The sequence below is a fragment of the Mixophyes fleayi genome, chromosome 5 (assembly GCF_038048845.1).
Source record: "Mixophyes fleayi isolate aMixFle1 chromosome 5, aMixFle1.hap1, whole genome shotgun sequence".
Classification (NCBI taxonomy): domain Eukaryota; kingdom Metazoa; phylum Chordata; class Amphibia; order Anura; family Limnodynastidae; genus Mixophyes; species Mixophyes fleayi.
In genome coordinates this window covers 57,892,910-57,909,639 of record NC_134406.1, presented here as the reverse complement: position 1 = coordinate 57,909,639, position 16,730 = coordinate 57,892,910, and the positions used below count along the sequence as shown (strand labels likewise).

General features: G+C 41.4%; 1 long non-coding RNA gene across 1 annotated transcript in view; it reads left to right on the top strand.

The window, feature by feature from the left end:
- Window positions 1-16,730, top strand: part of LOC142158355 (uncharacterized) — a 78,052-nt gene that overhangs the window by 35,089 nt on the left and 26,233 nt on the right. The window contains exon 2 of the long non-coding RNA XR_012692756.1: window positions 7,205-7,392. This is a non-coding gene — a long non-coding RNA (uncharacterized LOC142158355). The remainder of the gene's footprint in view (window positions 1-7,204; window positions 7,393-16,730) is intronic.

Below are 16,730 nucleotides of genomic sequence, written 5' to 3'. Positions count from 1 at the left end.
GGATCACATCATTAGGCTCCACCCCTGTCAAACTATATGATTATTAGCTTATCACATCAGGGGACGAGGCCAGAATGTCCCCACCCACTTCACCAACCTAGAAGGCAGAATTCGGGAGGTTTCCCTGCTCTCCCAGGAGTCCCGGAGACTCCCAAATTTTTGGGAGTTCTCCCGGACTCCCAGTAGAGTAAGAAACTATGAACTTGCCACATAATTACACATAAAGCTGACATGTGACTAGGAATTTAGGCAAAACTCAAAGCAGTGTGTTATTATGGATGATACATCTGTACCATGGTCTTTATAGCTTGATGTCCTTTTCCTTACCATATAGCATATTTATATCGGCAAGGGCTGGAATTACATTATTTGAATTCTTTGTGCTGATCCTGCATTTTATAGTTTGCTTTTCCTACAGTTCGTCTCATCAAACCTAGGTTAATATCTTTGCCTGTAAGTGCTGCATTAACAGTGCATAAATATTGGATAGCGGACGTACGGTAAGATTTTGGGCTGCCAAGAAATTATTTTTAGCAGCTATTTTACCCCGAGGAACAGTATTACAGGTGCATAGGCCAATCTCTGTCGGCTGATGAACCATAAAGAACAAACATATTGATCATCCTTAAAGTAATAAATGAGATCTCTGGTGGATATGTTGATTGTTGAAACACAAGGCCTTGTAAAAGCTTAGACAGAACATTGTGGTTTTAACAGAACGTTTAATCCGCACTGTGGATATGCTTTAATGTACGATGTACTCAATAGAGTTCCATTATAGTGAAACAAAAGTTGACGCTTCTGAACTCTGTTGACAAAGTTGGGATTGAGTGACTACGTTTCAGAAAGTATGTGTGTACAGGTCCATTAGTTTTCATTATTTTTACGACTATCTGCTTTGAAACATTTACCAAGCTTTACCAATGCCCTTTGAATGTATAATATAAACACCCGTGTGTATGAGCCCCTTCATCCATGAAATTGTTACTATTTTATCTGCTTTTGTATAATAAAAGTCAGTATCATTCAAGTGCTCTAATGTGACCTTATCTTCAGGAGAGAGACACTGAACAGGATTTCAGACATGTTTCTTGCTGTGTACTGCGCAATCTGTTTTTTGTTTGCAAACACAAAACCTTGTGTCTGGTTTATAAATCTTCTGGATGAGTAATCCAGTGCCTGAAAGTATTTGTTAGTTCGGTCTGTACAGAGAGTGGAGAGCCTGAATTGGTGGATGTGACGATTGCACTTTGTAAAACAGGCTTTGTGCCATGAGAATTTGCAGGCAGAGAGGTAAGAATAATAATTGCTTCAGAAGACTTTTATCATTTCTGTTAATGAACAGACTCCTTGCTGAGCGTTTCACTAAGGTAAAGTTAGACTTTCTTATTTATGTAACCCGCGATCACTGTGTGTGATGTTGAGGTGCATGAGTTAGGTTGTGCACCTCCTTCTCTTTAAGGGTGCTGGGACACAGGTGTAACTTAGGGTGCAGTGCAAACAGACATCTCATAATTTGGGTGCCAGACCATTTCTATAAAAATAAACTTTTTTTATTCAAACCGCCTTCACCCTCCAGCATAATTCTTGGTTGCAACAAAATAAAGAAAATATGCATAACTCCAGCATAGTTCTTAATCGATTAGAATATGGTTGCATGACATACATATCTCCAATAACTCTTCCTGAACATGTCTCCAGATGTTATTAGGACAATCACATACTTTAATCTGGTGCTTATATATCACCTGTAGGTTACATGTCAGCCTTTCCTTGTTCTCTGTCTGCAAGCCTAATTTTACTTCATTGCTGACCATTAAACCTTTCTCACATCTGGGAACTGCTTCTGACACACACTGTAGCTTCTAACACAAGCTATCCCACTTTTTTGCTCAGGATCATAGTTACTCACACCCTCTCTGGTGTCCTCTCTGCCCCATTGGGTCACTTCAACAACTTCTTGCTGCTTCACTGCAGCCATTTCCCTATTCATAGAGTCTCTTCCCCTCTCTAGGGTCTGTCTTGTTCTCCCCTCTCCTGGTACCTCAAGGACTCACTCTTTTCTCTTTTACGCTGCCATATGCAACGGTCACCCCTTGCATGTGGGGTCTGCCCACTGCCCTTTAAATGGGCACTGTCCAGTCTTATCCTGGGGTTCTCTTTATTGCTCCATGTAGCAGCCACCACAAATCCGCTCCTTTGCAATCTTCTCACCTCTGTCCCGGGTCACCTGGGAGCGGGTTTGTGGCGGCTGCCGTGTCTCTCGTAGGGGCATATTTAGGAGTGTTGGCAAAGTTGCACACACTTACCGCAACTCAAACGCAAGTTGGCGTGTCCCGCCTATTTATGATCATTGCATCGCTAATTTTCATTGAAAGCTGTTTGCTTGGAAACCTGTCCAATTTTAAGGCTGGGTACACACTACAGGTTTTTCAGACGATTATCTGGCCAATCACGCGGTTTACGACCGTTCAGCCCGATATCAAATTAGTGTGCACGATCCAACGATGAACCATTGTCATTCCAAAGCACATCGCATCATTTGGTTTTATAAACCAAGCTAACAATCTCGTTCAACAAGGGAACAATATCGTTCCAATTCTGCACTGTGCACGCACTCAGGACTGGCAGTGTCCATAGATCTCTATGGAGTGTGCAGAGTCACAATCTTTTCAGCCGATGGTGATGACAGATGAAGAGCACAGATCTGAAGGTAAATCTTGTAAAATGTTTTTAGTATGTCCACATGGATCGACGTGCTGATCGGGACTTTTTTTTGGGGGGGGGGGGGGGGGGGGGGTTTCATTTGTTTGTAAAATCATTAAAGATATCGCATTGGGAGAATATTTCTGTAATGTGTTCCCAGCCTTACTCTTTTTCGTGTAGGTCTTTCTCTGTCATTCTCCATTTCCATGTCATGGTGTAAACTGTGAATGATTGTAGGACAGATGGTTAATATTTTATCTCCAGGCTACAGTTCTTGCAAAGAAGCATTTTGGTCACACTGTACCAGATAGCGAAGCAAGACTTTGCTAAATACATTGGTGAAAAACACAGTGTGGAGCTATAATGTTTGCCAATGGTTGAAGTGGAAACTTAGAAGTGGCGGTATGGAAAATATAAGTGAGCGAAATTTGATAGTCTTACAATGAAAGCAGTAGAAGTGGTGTATGGCGTATCCACTGTATACTACCCCATTTCAGCCACTGATCTTTGCAGAGTAATTAATTAGCCTAATCTAAAGTTAGGTTGCTCCCAAAACCCCATAACCCCCCCCCCCCCAAAAAAAAAAACCCCAAAAAACCTTGAGCTCCTGCAGTCACCAGAGGGACGTGTCTCTAGTGTACATGTCACACTCTCACCTTGGTGAACAGAGACTTACAGCTCAACTTCCCGTGAGTTGCGGGACAGATTACAGACATCAGGACAGTCCTGCCTAAATCGGATGGGGGGAGTTGGGAGGTACACAATACTGCTCTGTGAAAACTGTTCTATCCAACGTGCAGATCTGAGATATGTCCAATGCAAGGAAATGAAAACTAGTTTTGTCTGGAACGATACTTAAGAAAAAACAAACAAAAACTTACAAAGTCAGACATATAAAACAATGTATTTTGTAATAAAGTGCATTGCATGTAAAATCAATTCATTGAAGTGTGAGGAGGTGGCAGGCCCACTTACATTGGGCATCCATCATGTCCCAGGTAGAAGTCATTATTAAAAGTTCTGTATGTTCTATGTCGTACAGGAGTGTGTCCAGTATTAACATTTCCTAGTTCATAAAATTAACTTTGCTAATAAAATGGGTAATTAAACTATAAAGCCACAGTATTTTGTAATATAGGAAATAGATTGCCTATGGTTTAATTCACTGTTGAACAGACCATTATAATTTACTACCCCTTACAATCTCTTATTAAAAGGGTCGCTCAGTCATTTGTGTGTGTAATATTTAATGGATTTTTCAACCCTCTGTGCACTTGTTTTAGATGAGTTCAGTGAACCATTTTGTACTCATAAAGCATAATTTACAGCCCCTATGTACCATACCCACGCTCCTTGTTTTTGCTGGTAAATTTAACTTAGCAGGTCCATTGTAAAACTTTTGATAAGGTTTGCAGTGGTATAGCTACAGCTTAATACAAGTTTGGAACATTATTAATTATTTTAGGGCCTAGACATGCGAGCAACTTTTTGAGCTTTGTTGAAGCACAGAAAACAATGTAATTTAATCTATTGTGGTTGGTTTATTTATTTAACTATATTTTGCTTTTTTCAGTAGTATCCTTTCACCTTTTCCTTTTTTGCTGTTCCTTTGTAGGCTGAATTAATTCAGTTAAAGTAATACCACATACTTGGCAACTCTCCCGGATTACGGGTGGGTCTCCCGGACTACCGGGAGAGTATGGCAGCCTTCCGCATCTGCCCACTATCTAGTGAAGTGGGCAGAATAAGATCTAAAATGCTGCGATTCTCAGGGAATCGCGGGGCCAAAATTTCACGCTTTTCTGAGCCCCGCCCCCTCGCACGCCCGGCAGCTCCCAAAAGTCAACTATAAGAAGTGGCAAGACTTGCCAACTTTGGCAAGTTTGCTCTTTGGGAAATGTGGGGGCTAGGCTCGGAGAATCGCCTTAATTTGGTCATTGGCCACAATTAATTAAATGGTGGCGGTGGGGCTTCTGATGCAAAGCAATGTGATTTGCATCAGAAGCCCCACCCCCGCAATTTAATTGTCCAGGAGGTTGCCCTGCTCTCCAGGGAGTTCGGGAGGACTCCCAGGAATCCGGGAGTTTCCAGAACATTCCAGGAGAGTAGGTAACTATGGTTAAGGTTAGTGCTAAATTCAGGAACAGATATTTCCCAGATGGAAGGAGTCCGTTTGATGTCTCTTACTTTAAAAGTTAAAGAGCTCTTATGTGTCAGGAAACATGGTTAATTGATCCTGTGTGACAGGCAGTTTCCCATTTCATGCTTTTCATGTCTTCAGAATGGTGTCTGTATATGACTGTACCTAGTTGATGTTATAATCCATTATATAGTGTCTTCATATTATTCAGTGCTGCACTGCATCTAAACTTACAATAACCCACAACAAGTGCATACATCCACACACCAGGGCCTGTTTGGTCCACATTTATTTAACCTACCTGTATGTCTTTGGAACAAGGGAGGAATCCAGAGAACCCACCTAAATAATGGGATGAGGGAATGCATACAGTGGAACACATGGCCCAAGCTCTGCATACCCATAATTTTAGCAACTGTGTAGGCCTGAGAGGCGAACCAACATCACTGACCTGGATACATCTTCCTGTTTTCGGTATAGCAAACTTGTTATTGGTAATAATGACTGACGTAATAATAGGTTAAACTGCATTAAGTCACGTCATCATTTCTAGTTACTGTATGCAGCACTGGATGGTATGGAGCAAAGCTAATATATTTATTTCTAAAAGGGAGGAAAGCACATTTATTTTCTCGCATTCATATTAGGTATTTTTATGCCCTTGTTATAAGGGACAATTAATAAACATCCTCCCTTAAGTGCTCAAAGAGGACATTTTTAATACCTTTTAATTGGACTGTCCTCCCAACTCGCTCTATGGCCCTCTCCACTGCTCCTTATATATGTATATTGCCCAGAGCAGCATCTGACAAATGCACCCCATCTTGCATATACAACCCGGGTTAAATGTCTTTCACCTCCTGATGACAAAGAATAACTGTCGTTCACTAAGCTTGATATCCTCAACTAGCTCTCCTAGCCTTTATTATTAATTTATTGTTATTGGTTCTGACCAATTCTCCTCCTCGTGTCCACATGGAGCCAAGATGTGACATTTTGATTATACATTTCTCCTTCATCATTAACTGTTGGAATGTGCCTCTCACCCAAATGTTCTACTGCGGACATCTCAACACTAGTGAAAAAGAAAGTGATTTTTGTTCTTTTGATCTCAACAATAGTGCCTGCAATAATGCCGCGACTGATGGTGATCTAGCTGAGTGTATTTAAAATCTCCACCATCACCTCGTTACCGGACATGAATATCATCATCATCATCATCATCATTTATTTATATAGCACCAACATATTCCGTAGCGCTTTAAAATTGGGGACAAACATAGTAAACTATTAAACAAGCTGGGTAAAACAGACAAAGAGGTGAGAAGGTCCTGCTCGCAAGCTTACAATCTATAGGAATATCACTTTTCTGTTCTGTAGCTCGTCGCCCAAAAGCTCCGTCGATGCCAACACCGGAAACATCTCCACGTTACCAGCTCTTAGCCATTCTGGTGGCCACTGCTTTGCACACCATTTACCTGCAAACTATGCTCCAAATCCTATGCTGCCTGCTGCACCATTGACTATTTGTAACTCGGCTATATTCTTTCCTTACTTCACATTGTGTATCTGTTGTACCCGTCTAGGAAATATAGTCATAGCTTCATGTCCTCTTTAACGTTCCATGTCTTGCAGAATGGTGAGATATGCTCAGATTTAGATATGGATGTATTCTGGTGCAATGTGCAGTATGAAATGTATGTATGACACAATAATTGACGTATGAGTGAGGCCTACAGACCTGTACAGTGATCTCATATACATACAATTTGCCAGATTGCCAGTCAAGATATGAAAAGTGACCATTTATTTATTATGAGGAAATTAAATATGTATTGAAGGTTTATTTTTAATTTTAAGTTTACAGACTCAAGTTTATTGGACTACATTTATTTCAGATACTCCTTTACTTAACTCTACACTACTACCTACTAGATACTAGACAGAGCCGGCCGGGCTTCTCCATACAGACATTTTTTTCGGGGCTCTGCTGGGTCTGTAATATTGTGTGGCACTTTAAAATGGCAAAAATCTCTTGATTGCAACTTGCAATTAGCCCTCCCGCTAACGCACCCCTTCTGCAGCGTCATACAGCCCCGGTTTTCAGATGAGGCTGTTGGAAGTAGCAGAGGAGCCCCTAGGGAAAAATGGGTTTCTAGCAAGGGGTAAAATAAGGTTAGCGGATGGTAGGTCTGCATAGATTGTTTGTGCTTTAAATTATTATTTTTAACTTCAATTTAGAAAAGGTCATATTTAAGACAAAAAAAATGTTTTTAAGTCCTATTATTGCAGTCTGGGAAGCTGTGAAGTATGTTGGTGACAAGAAGCCCATAGGGAATAATATGTTCTACTTTTTAGGTGGTTACAAGCCTTGAAAAATCTCTCCACAACCATCGGAATACCTCTTGATGTGAACAAGCCCTTAAAGCACCATGGATGACATGCGTAACTAAGCCTAGAAAAAGGCGGTTGGATCAGAGCCAGACAAGACTGTTACAATTGGAGCAGAGCCTCAGATTATTTAGTACAAAATCTTAAAGTAAAAGGTATGGATATATTTTTTAAAAAAATGTTGCGTGTATTCATTAAGGTTTTTGGGAGAAAGATGAGTCAAGATTTAAACAGAAAAAATTCCAGTACTTGGTGAAGTATTGCCTATGCAGTTTGTTCACTATTTTTTTAATTCAAAGTTGGACACCCATTTAAACTCTGTAACCCTGTCTGGCATAACCTGTATATCTGGTTTCAAGGTACTGTGCCTGTCATGCTTTTGTTAGAGCTGAAACACTTTTATTGTTTGAGATATTCATAGTATGTATTCAAGGATTTCTTCTACAAAGATGAAATGTTTTTGTGGTTCGAAGTGTTAGTAAGAGAGCACAGGAAGTGTATATGTATCTGTCACTGTGAACCAAATATATTTTGTATCGAATTCTGTGTAAGTTTTGTTTGTGAGAATTGTGCATGCAGAGAGAAAACCATTTTATGAACATACTGAAGTGCTTAAAGAGAAAGTAAAGCCATTATTTTACTTTAAAAAAAAATATATGAAAGTCAATGTATTGCATTGCTTCATAATATACAAGAAGTAACTAGAGTGCTTACAATTAACCACACAGGTTCACCATGCTCTATTTCACAACTTTGTTGCAGGTTGCCGTGTCTGAGGGGTGGTGTGTCTTTAACAGAGCAGACATAGAATGAATGACAGACTGGCAGATTTTCTTTGCAGAAATGCATACTATGGATTGGTTTGTACATGCATGGGGCAGGGACAGTGATGTCAACTGACTGCATTGTCAGCTTTTGGGCCTGTATCAGATCCTATTAAGCCACATCCTAAAGATGTGAGAGGTGCTCGGCTATATGTAATGGAGTGGAAATGTAATACTCATATCTGAACATTTTAATAGTGAGTTTTAGTGACTACTGTAAGTGCACTTGCGGTATCAAGCATTAATATTTTTGTACTTGGAATGTGTGAGGTTTCAGATGACCATATGTGGAAGTGTTTCCAAGAAAACTGTCCCATGCTGGAACATGTCTTATTCATATACAGTAGGTATACAGTAGGTAGATTTGGGATAAACATGCAATCAGGACACTATATGCTATATAACTTCATGAAGTTTTAATGGATTAGGGACCACTGTTAAACTGCAAATAAACCTGCACTGGATGTTATGATATGTTAAAGCCTGTGTATTAAAGGGCTGAATAATATGGAGGAACAGGGCAGGATACTCCAATAACACATTTTACAAAGTTACTTTGGAATCTCCGGGTAATGTATGTATTCACAATTGAATATGTTCAGTACTTCTATAAATGAATTGTTTGCACTCCTGCACCTGTACAGTGGGGGTGTTCCTTAGGCTCCTTGGTTGACCTGATATACAGAAATTGCGGCAGCAGAGATCACCATGGAGCCAGCACAATTGTATCATCATTTCACTGATGTAAATTGTTTTGTTTTTTTGTTTTTTTAAAATCTGTTTATTTTCAACAACAACAGGTACATAAAGGAGGAACAATTTATAATTAGATATAGGACATCTAAATAAAGGTTGCATTATCACACATAACTTATGAAAATTAAATATAGAGCTTAAACATGTGCTACTAGGTATCGTCATAGAATAGGTAGTGTGGTCCAGAGTAGCTTAATTGCAATAGTTATATACAGTTGACTGGCGTCTACCGGATGACATCTGGTCCTGAATCTAACCCTGGAGTCCAGGCGATGTAAATTGTATTAAAAATCTGAGTGCAGGCTACACGTCACATCAGGCTACGCGTCACATCACGTCCCCCATTGTGCTAAATAAGTTCTTTAAGGGACCAGAAGAATAGGACCATAGATGTAGGAGATTCTCAGTACACTGGTACAGAAAATGGTTAACACATGGCCTTTAAGGATAACTCTACCTAAATATTAGATTGGGTGGAACTATTTGAGATCTGTACCCTCTGATCACCTGAATTGATATTCCAAGCAGGTAAACCTTTATATGCAAACAGGTTGCAGAGGTTCACCCTCTTTGATATTCCCATTTCTATGAATGGGGAAAATCATTGCAGAAAATCCTTGATGACACTATTAAAAGTTTTTGGGAAAAGGTTTCCTGCTCAGTCCATTACAGGAATGACGGGAACGGCTGGATATGGAAGATTACAGGCACATGAAATGTTCTTATTTTATTCATTTACATAACTCCACACCAAGCTACATTGTTCATTTGGAATGGACTTATCCTTTAAGACTGAGTAGTACAATAAACCTTCTTTCTTCTTATATGAAAGTGTATGGTTTGTTTAAACAACCTCCCAGTCTGTTCAGGTTGTTTTTACTTGTCTGTGGATGACATTAGGAGTATTTGTTTATCAAAAGGAATGTGACTGGTTACTCTTGAATGCAAGTGCACACATGTCTTTACTTTTGTTGTTTGTTACTTTATTATATACCTGCATAGTTTTTCACTTGTTAGATTTCTGGTATGTATGTAGCTACTGAAAATTCCCATTTATAGAAGCGATTTCTTGACTTGTGTGCTTTCCATAAAATTGATACTCTAGATCATTAGAAGGCGGTGATCTACGCAAATGAGGGATTGTTACAATGGTATGTTAATTTCACCTTGGTGTAACACTTTAAAAGCTTTCCAGGAAATAGTGTGGGATGCATTTAGCATATTTGTTCCACATATATTAATATCTATTTAAGAAAGAAATGCTTTCCCATGTAAATTTAATAGGATATTTGTCTTATTTTTCAGTATTATCTGCACAATAAATGTAGTTTGCTACTTTCTCAAAGACTTGTTTGACTAGTTTATTATTTTGTAAGACATTTACACTTTTGGAATTGTCCTTTTTAAATTAATTAGTCACCCCTTGTACTTCTATGAGTATCCTTCCCTTTTAAGCCCTGTCCTGTGTGCTGGCGGACCCTGGCCCTGTCCTGTGTGCTGGCGGACCCTGGCCCTGTCCTGTGTGCTGGCGGACCCTGGCCCTGTCCTGTGTGCTGGCGGACCCTGGCCCTGTCCTGTGTGCTGGGGGGGACCCTGGCCCTGTCCTGTGTGCTGGGGGGGACCCTGGCCCTGTCCTGTGTGCTGGGGGGGACCCTGGCCCTGTCCTGTGTGCTGGGGGGGACCCTGGCCCTGTCCTGTGTGCTGGGGGGGACCCTGGCCCTGTCCTGTGTGCTGGGGGGGACCCTGGCCCTGTCCTGTGTGCTGGGGGGGACCCTGGCCCTGTCCTGTGTGCTGGGGGGACGGGGACCCTGGCCCTGTCCTGTGTGCTGGGGGGACGGGGACCCTGGCCCTGTCCTGTGTGCTGGGGGGACGGGGACCCTGGCCCTGTCCTGTGTGCTGGGGGGACGGGGACCCTGGCCCTGTCCTGTGTGCTGGGGGGACGGGGACCCTGGCCCTGTCCTGTGTGCTGGGGGGACGGGGACCCTGGCCCTGTCCTGTGTGCTGGGGGGACGGGGACCCTGGCCCTGTCCTGTGTGCTGGGGGGACGGGGACCCTGGCCCTGTCCTGTGTGCTGGGGGGACGGGGACCCTGGCCCTGTCCTGTGTGCTGGGGGGGGGAACCTGGCCCTGTCCTGTGTGCTGGGGGGGGGGGACCCTGGCCCTGTCCTGTGTGCTGGGGGGGGGACCCTGGCTCTGTCCTGTGTGCTGGGGGGGGGACCCTGGCTCTGTCCTGTGTGCTGGGGGGGGACCCTGGCCCTATCCTGTGTGCTGGGGGGGGGGACCCTGGCCCTATCCTGTGTGCTGGGGGGGGGACCCTGGCCCTGTCCTGTGTGCTGGGGGGGGGACCCTGGCCCTGTCCTGTGTGCTGGGGGGGGGCCTGTCCTGTGTGCTGGGGGGGGGGGACCCTGTCCTGTGTGCTGGGGGGGGACCCTGTCCTGTGTGCTGGGGGGGGGACCCTGTCCTGTGTGCTGGGGGGGGACCCTGTCCTGTGTGCTGGGGGGGGACCCTGTCCTGTGTGCTGGGGGGGGACCCTGTCCTGTGTGCTGGGGGGGGGAACCTGGCCCTCTCCTGTTTGCAGCCGATTCATTTAATCAATACTTACCGAACCTCACAATCAATGAAGGTTACGGGGGCCCTGGCTAAAGCTTCATATAGGTGCCCAGGTAGGTAAAATATTTGTAGTTGTTCAGTTTTATAAAGATTTATAAGTAAACAGTCAAATCAACTAGTTACAATTCTGTTTTGTAATGTAATTTATGGCAAAGTTCAGGTCCCTTTCTATATTATGTAGGTTGAAATTAACTCTGGAAGGTTTAGTGGGTAATGAGCAAATATATTTCTTGCTGCTTTCTTACTGTATTTTTATAGTATTGCCAGTACTCAAGGGTTTAATTTAGGAAAATATCAGTTTTTACTGTACATATAAGAAAATTCCTTTCGTTTAGACTGTTTGTTGAATCTTAATAAAGGTTGAGTACTCAGTAGAGATTGTGTTCAGTGAAGCTAAACATTAGCGGTATAATTGCTTCTTAACAAGAGACTGCTTAAAAAAACCATGATATTTTCCAACAGTAATTGCTGAAAGCATTTACTGCATTTTTCCCCTCTCCGAAGATGATACAAGATATGTTTTCTCTTAGTGCCACATTAGCTTCAAGAGTCTCTTTCCAGTATTCCCCAGATTGATATGGCGAGTTCAATGTTTTATTGTACTTTAATACATTGAATTGAGAAATCCATTTTGTGCTTCAATGCTCCTATAGACAGTTAGTTTAAAATTCCAGATTCAACTTGAAAAGCGTTTGTTTTATTTTGATAAAACTTCATTGAAAGTTCTCCTTTAATGAATTATGGGTTGTGTAGTTTATTAGATTTTACTGGATGGTCTTTCAGTAGCTGGACGGATGTGAATGTCTGCTTGACACATGCTGGTAATATATGCTGCAGTATTGAAGCCAATATTGGGTATTTGCCTCGTATCGCAGTGTGTATGGTCCCAAAGTTTAGTCTGTAATAATCCAATCAATCATTATCAGGCATGTTTGTAAATGCAGCTGGAAGATGACCACTGTCTGCAATGTTCTTCAGGGTGGCTCCATTGCCACGTGCCTGCGGACATCTTCGGGGTGGCTCCATTGCCATGTGCCTGCAGACATGTTCGGGTGGCTCCATTGCCACGTGCCTGTGTATATATTCGGGGGTGGCTCTATCGCCACGTGCCTGCGGACAACTTCAGAGTTGGCTCCATCGCCACGTGCCTGCAGACATATTCGGGGGTGGCTCCATCGCCACGTGCCTGCAGACATATTCGGGGGTGGCTCCATCGCCACGTGCCTGCAGACATATTCGGGGGGTGGCTCCATTGCCACGTGCCTGCAGACATATTCGGGGGGGGGGGGGCTCCATCGCCACGTGCCTGTGGTCAACTTTTTTGAGAAAATGCACAAGCCGCCTTTTAAAAAGTTTCTTAACCAGATGGTACTTTTTCCCATAAAACTCCACCTTACTATATCTCTTTATAATCTGCTCACACACTTCATGAGATCATTAATTTGATCTTGATGAGATCATACAAATATCACTGGCATGTAGACATCTAAGAAGATACCATATAAGAGATCATTCAGAAATGTTATTGTCCAAATTGGATCATTTAAATCAAACACTAAATTTGTATTACAGTGTATATTTTCTTATGTGCCCATGCTTAAAAACTCAATTTATAAGATTGCTTGATTAAAATTCATTTAAACATTGAGTGTTTGGGTATCTTAAATTATTCCATCAGTTCTATTCGTTGAAATGTTGGTGTTCTATTCCTCAGCAAGGTGAATCATGCCTCCAATTAGAGTAGCATACTTAGAGATAGAAGTATTTTTTTTTTTTCTAAATAAATGGTTCCTTTAGGGCATACATAATTTTGCATAGCTGTTCTTCTACAAATCATTTTTTTCTTTTCAAAATCTCTGTGGACGGTTGAAAAAACATGGCTGCCATGTCTGCTTTACAGACACAGGCTAACGGCTCTCAGCATGTCCTGTAATAGCAGAAGGGTAGAAGGAGAGGGAAGATGACACACTGCAGATAGAGCTCAGAGGGGCATTCCAAAGCATTTCTGCTCACTATATCATATGCTGTGTGACCGTGGTAGTCCATGGCACTGTAAAGAATTATTAATCATCATTAGCAACCTCAAGAAACAAACTAAAGGAAAATTGTAAATACTACATTCTCCTTATAGCCTGCCACTGTGATTTATGTTACAAAGCACACCTAATTTTTTCAGGTGATTGCTGCTATAATACTGTAATTGATGACTGGACAGTCTCTGGGCTGGTTGCACAGTGTCCACACAGCAATACAGTTGTGTTATGTAGAGTACATACAGTAAAATGCCTGGCGACAGGTCCACTTTTAATTGTTCCACAAAATTTAAACTATCTGGAAAACAGATGAAAAACTAGATACAGACGAAACAAGTATTTTCCTGTGACAAAGTTCCCTTTTTTTGTTGCTATGTGCGTGTGCATTGGAATGTGTTTTTTGTAACACTGTGTTCTGCATATCACTAATTGCATATATCTTCCTGCATTCCATGTGCGGAATATTTGAGCATTTATGGAACTTGTTCATTGAAAGAAAAAACATACCTTATGAACGTTTTTGGTACATTCACTAAAATGCACAATAAATACATGTAGAACCTCCTCACTCTATTCCTGAGTGGAGTGTTTTGGACATGCTAAGTTCACATCACACTCCTATCAGCGCAGCACCTCCATCGAGACTTCTAAGTTGCACACTGTGGGGATGTACGTTGCTTATGTTACCAGGGGATGACTCTGGAGACCCCCTTGAATCCACATAGACATCTCAGTGATAACATAACACTTATTAAAAGGGAAGGTTGAGTGACAAGTGTCACAGTATAAACAAGTGCAACATCCAAATGCAGTTCAATCTTCAATGCAACTCTCGATCATGATTAGTATCATGATTTGTTGTTGTTCAACACTATTCTGCTGTAGCCCCACGGCCGCAGCGGTCACATGTAAATGGGATGAAGTTTGGTAATATAGTCTATACTTGCCTACTTTTTTGACCTGTCCTTCGGATGCAAGAGGACAGGTCATGTGACAGAAGTAGGGGAGGGGGGAATGATGTAGCTTCATCACAATACTATAAAATGCCAAAATTAATGACATTGACTAGTGGGGGTGGGGCTTAATGTAGTGCCATTAAGCCCCGTCCCTCCAATTCAATGCCGTGAATTTCAGCATTTTATAGTGGGGGCGGGGCTATAGTGACGTCACCACGCTCCCCTCCACAAGGATACTAGAGAATGCCAACTCTCCCAGTAGTCCAGGAGGCTCCCGAAATTCGTGAACCTCCTGGAAATTCCGGAAGAGTAGGCAAGTATGATATAGTCTAATATTAAAAGAATCCTATACAGGTATGGGATCTATTATCTGGAATGATTTGAGCTTTCCAGACAAGAGGATTCTTAAAATTTAGAACCCTTAACTAACCATATAAACTGGTGATGCAGAACATGTCTGATATTGAAGTTCCTTGCCAGAAAGGAACTTCTATATCAGACATGGTCTGCATCACCAGTTTTTATATGGAAGAGATTATCCAGTTTGACTGATTTTTTTCAATATAGGTGCACCTATACTTAATGTGATCCTCCTTTTCTAGATGGTGGTATGCTAGTCTGTTTATGCATATTGAGTAGGGTCATATAGTTCATATGTTTTTATTATATTTGTTTTAATACAATTTTTTAGAATCCACATTGCAGTACCACATTATTATGAACATACAGTCAAATCTCTATTTTACATTTCTGTAGGGGAGCTGGAAAATTGGTGTAAAATCAGAGAGTGTGTGAAATGAGAGGTATATTTACTATGTGATTCCTAGCCATTTGAAGACATTTTTTCAAAAGGCACTTTTATTAAAGACAAGGACCATCAGGTTTTTTCTTTAATAAAATTGCTGTTTGAAAAAAAATGCCTTCAAAGAGCTGGGAATGGGTGGTTCTACAGAACCGCCGCATCGTAAGTATACCCCATAGACTCTAAACGTCTAATGAGAGCATCTAACTTAATTGTAAGATCTTGTTAAGCAGTTTGCTCTAGCATGTATAATGACTACATATGGTGGTCTTTTCATAAAATTGGACATCTGAACGGTAGAATAAAAATCTTAACTTGTGAGGGAAAAAAAAAAATCAAACATGTCTATCTGTCCTTCATACTAAATGTGGAATGTCTTTTGCATCACTAAAACATGAAATACTGTACTGACCACTTAAACTAAAAATGTAAGTTTACTAGGTACAATGCATTCTATTCTCGGAACCAGTCACAGATTTTCAAAATGACCGTACAAAATACTGTGCCAGTGTAATTTTTGTGGTGTAAAATGAAGGTAAAGTTAGAGTTAAATTAGGAAATGAAGGGATCATAAAACAAAGTGTAAATTCCAAATTCCAAGAATAGAATGCATGTGGACATTTCCGAACAATAACTTCAAAAATATTTATAGAAACAATTATATAACGTTTCTGAGAGAGTACCCTTGATCTGCCTGACAGGAAGAACATTATAAACCTGTTTTTAAAATCTGCCATTTTCTATATAATGTCCATTTGATTCAAGATTGTTTATCTAACTGCAAAGAAACAATTCCTGCTTTCTGACCTGTCAAAATGTCATACTTTTTAGTTTTTAGTTATTGACTGTATACAAACCTGTACAATAGGAGTGCCTGCCTCAGCTGCTACCACAGGATAGGTACACCCCTGACCTCAGTTGTACTGAAATATAAATGATGGGAGTGTGCAACACTCTAGAAGGTGTGTAAAACACTGATGTTTTATCCGTTGTTAATTGAGATTACATAAACATTTAAAAAAAGCATAATGATTTGTACAGAAACTGGAGGTTTTTTTAAGTTTATCCTTGAAACATTATAGCCATGAACTTCAAAATTTCTGTGCTTAATTATGCCTAATACAGAAAATGTGACATGCTAGACATAGTTTTATGTGGAGTTTTGCTGATATCTCTTTGCCTACTTGCTGCCATGTTTTGGGACCTTTCTCATCCTAACCAAGTGGCCATTCTGGGCGGGCACAAGCACAGGGGTTTCCCTAGGTTTTGCCCACTCTCCCATTCAGACATGGCACCCTTCCCCTCTTCTTGTGTCCCCCACTCCCGCTGGTTCTTACCTTATCAGACAGACATTCTCTGCTCCTTAGACTTGGAGTGTGGAGCTTGGTTGTGATGTCATAGCCAAGCGCCACATTCCCAGCGCAAGACTGACATGGATGATCCACAGCCGGCAGCTTCACATGTAAATAGCTGCTGGCTTTTTCTCCTTCATGTCAGAGGGCATTGTGCCATG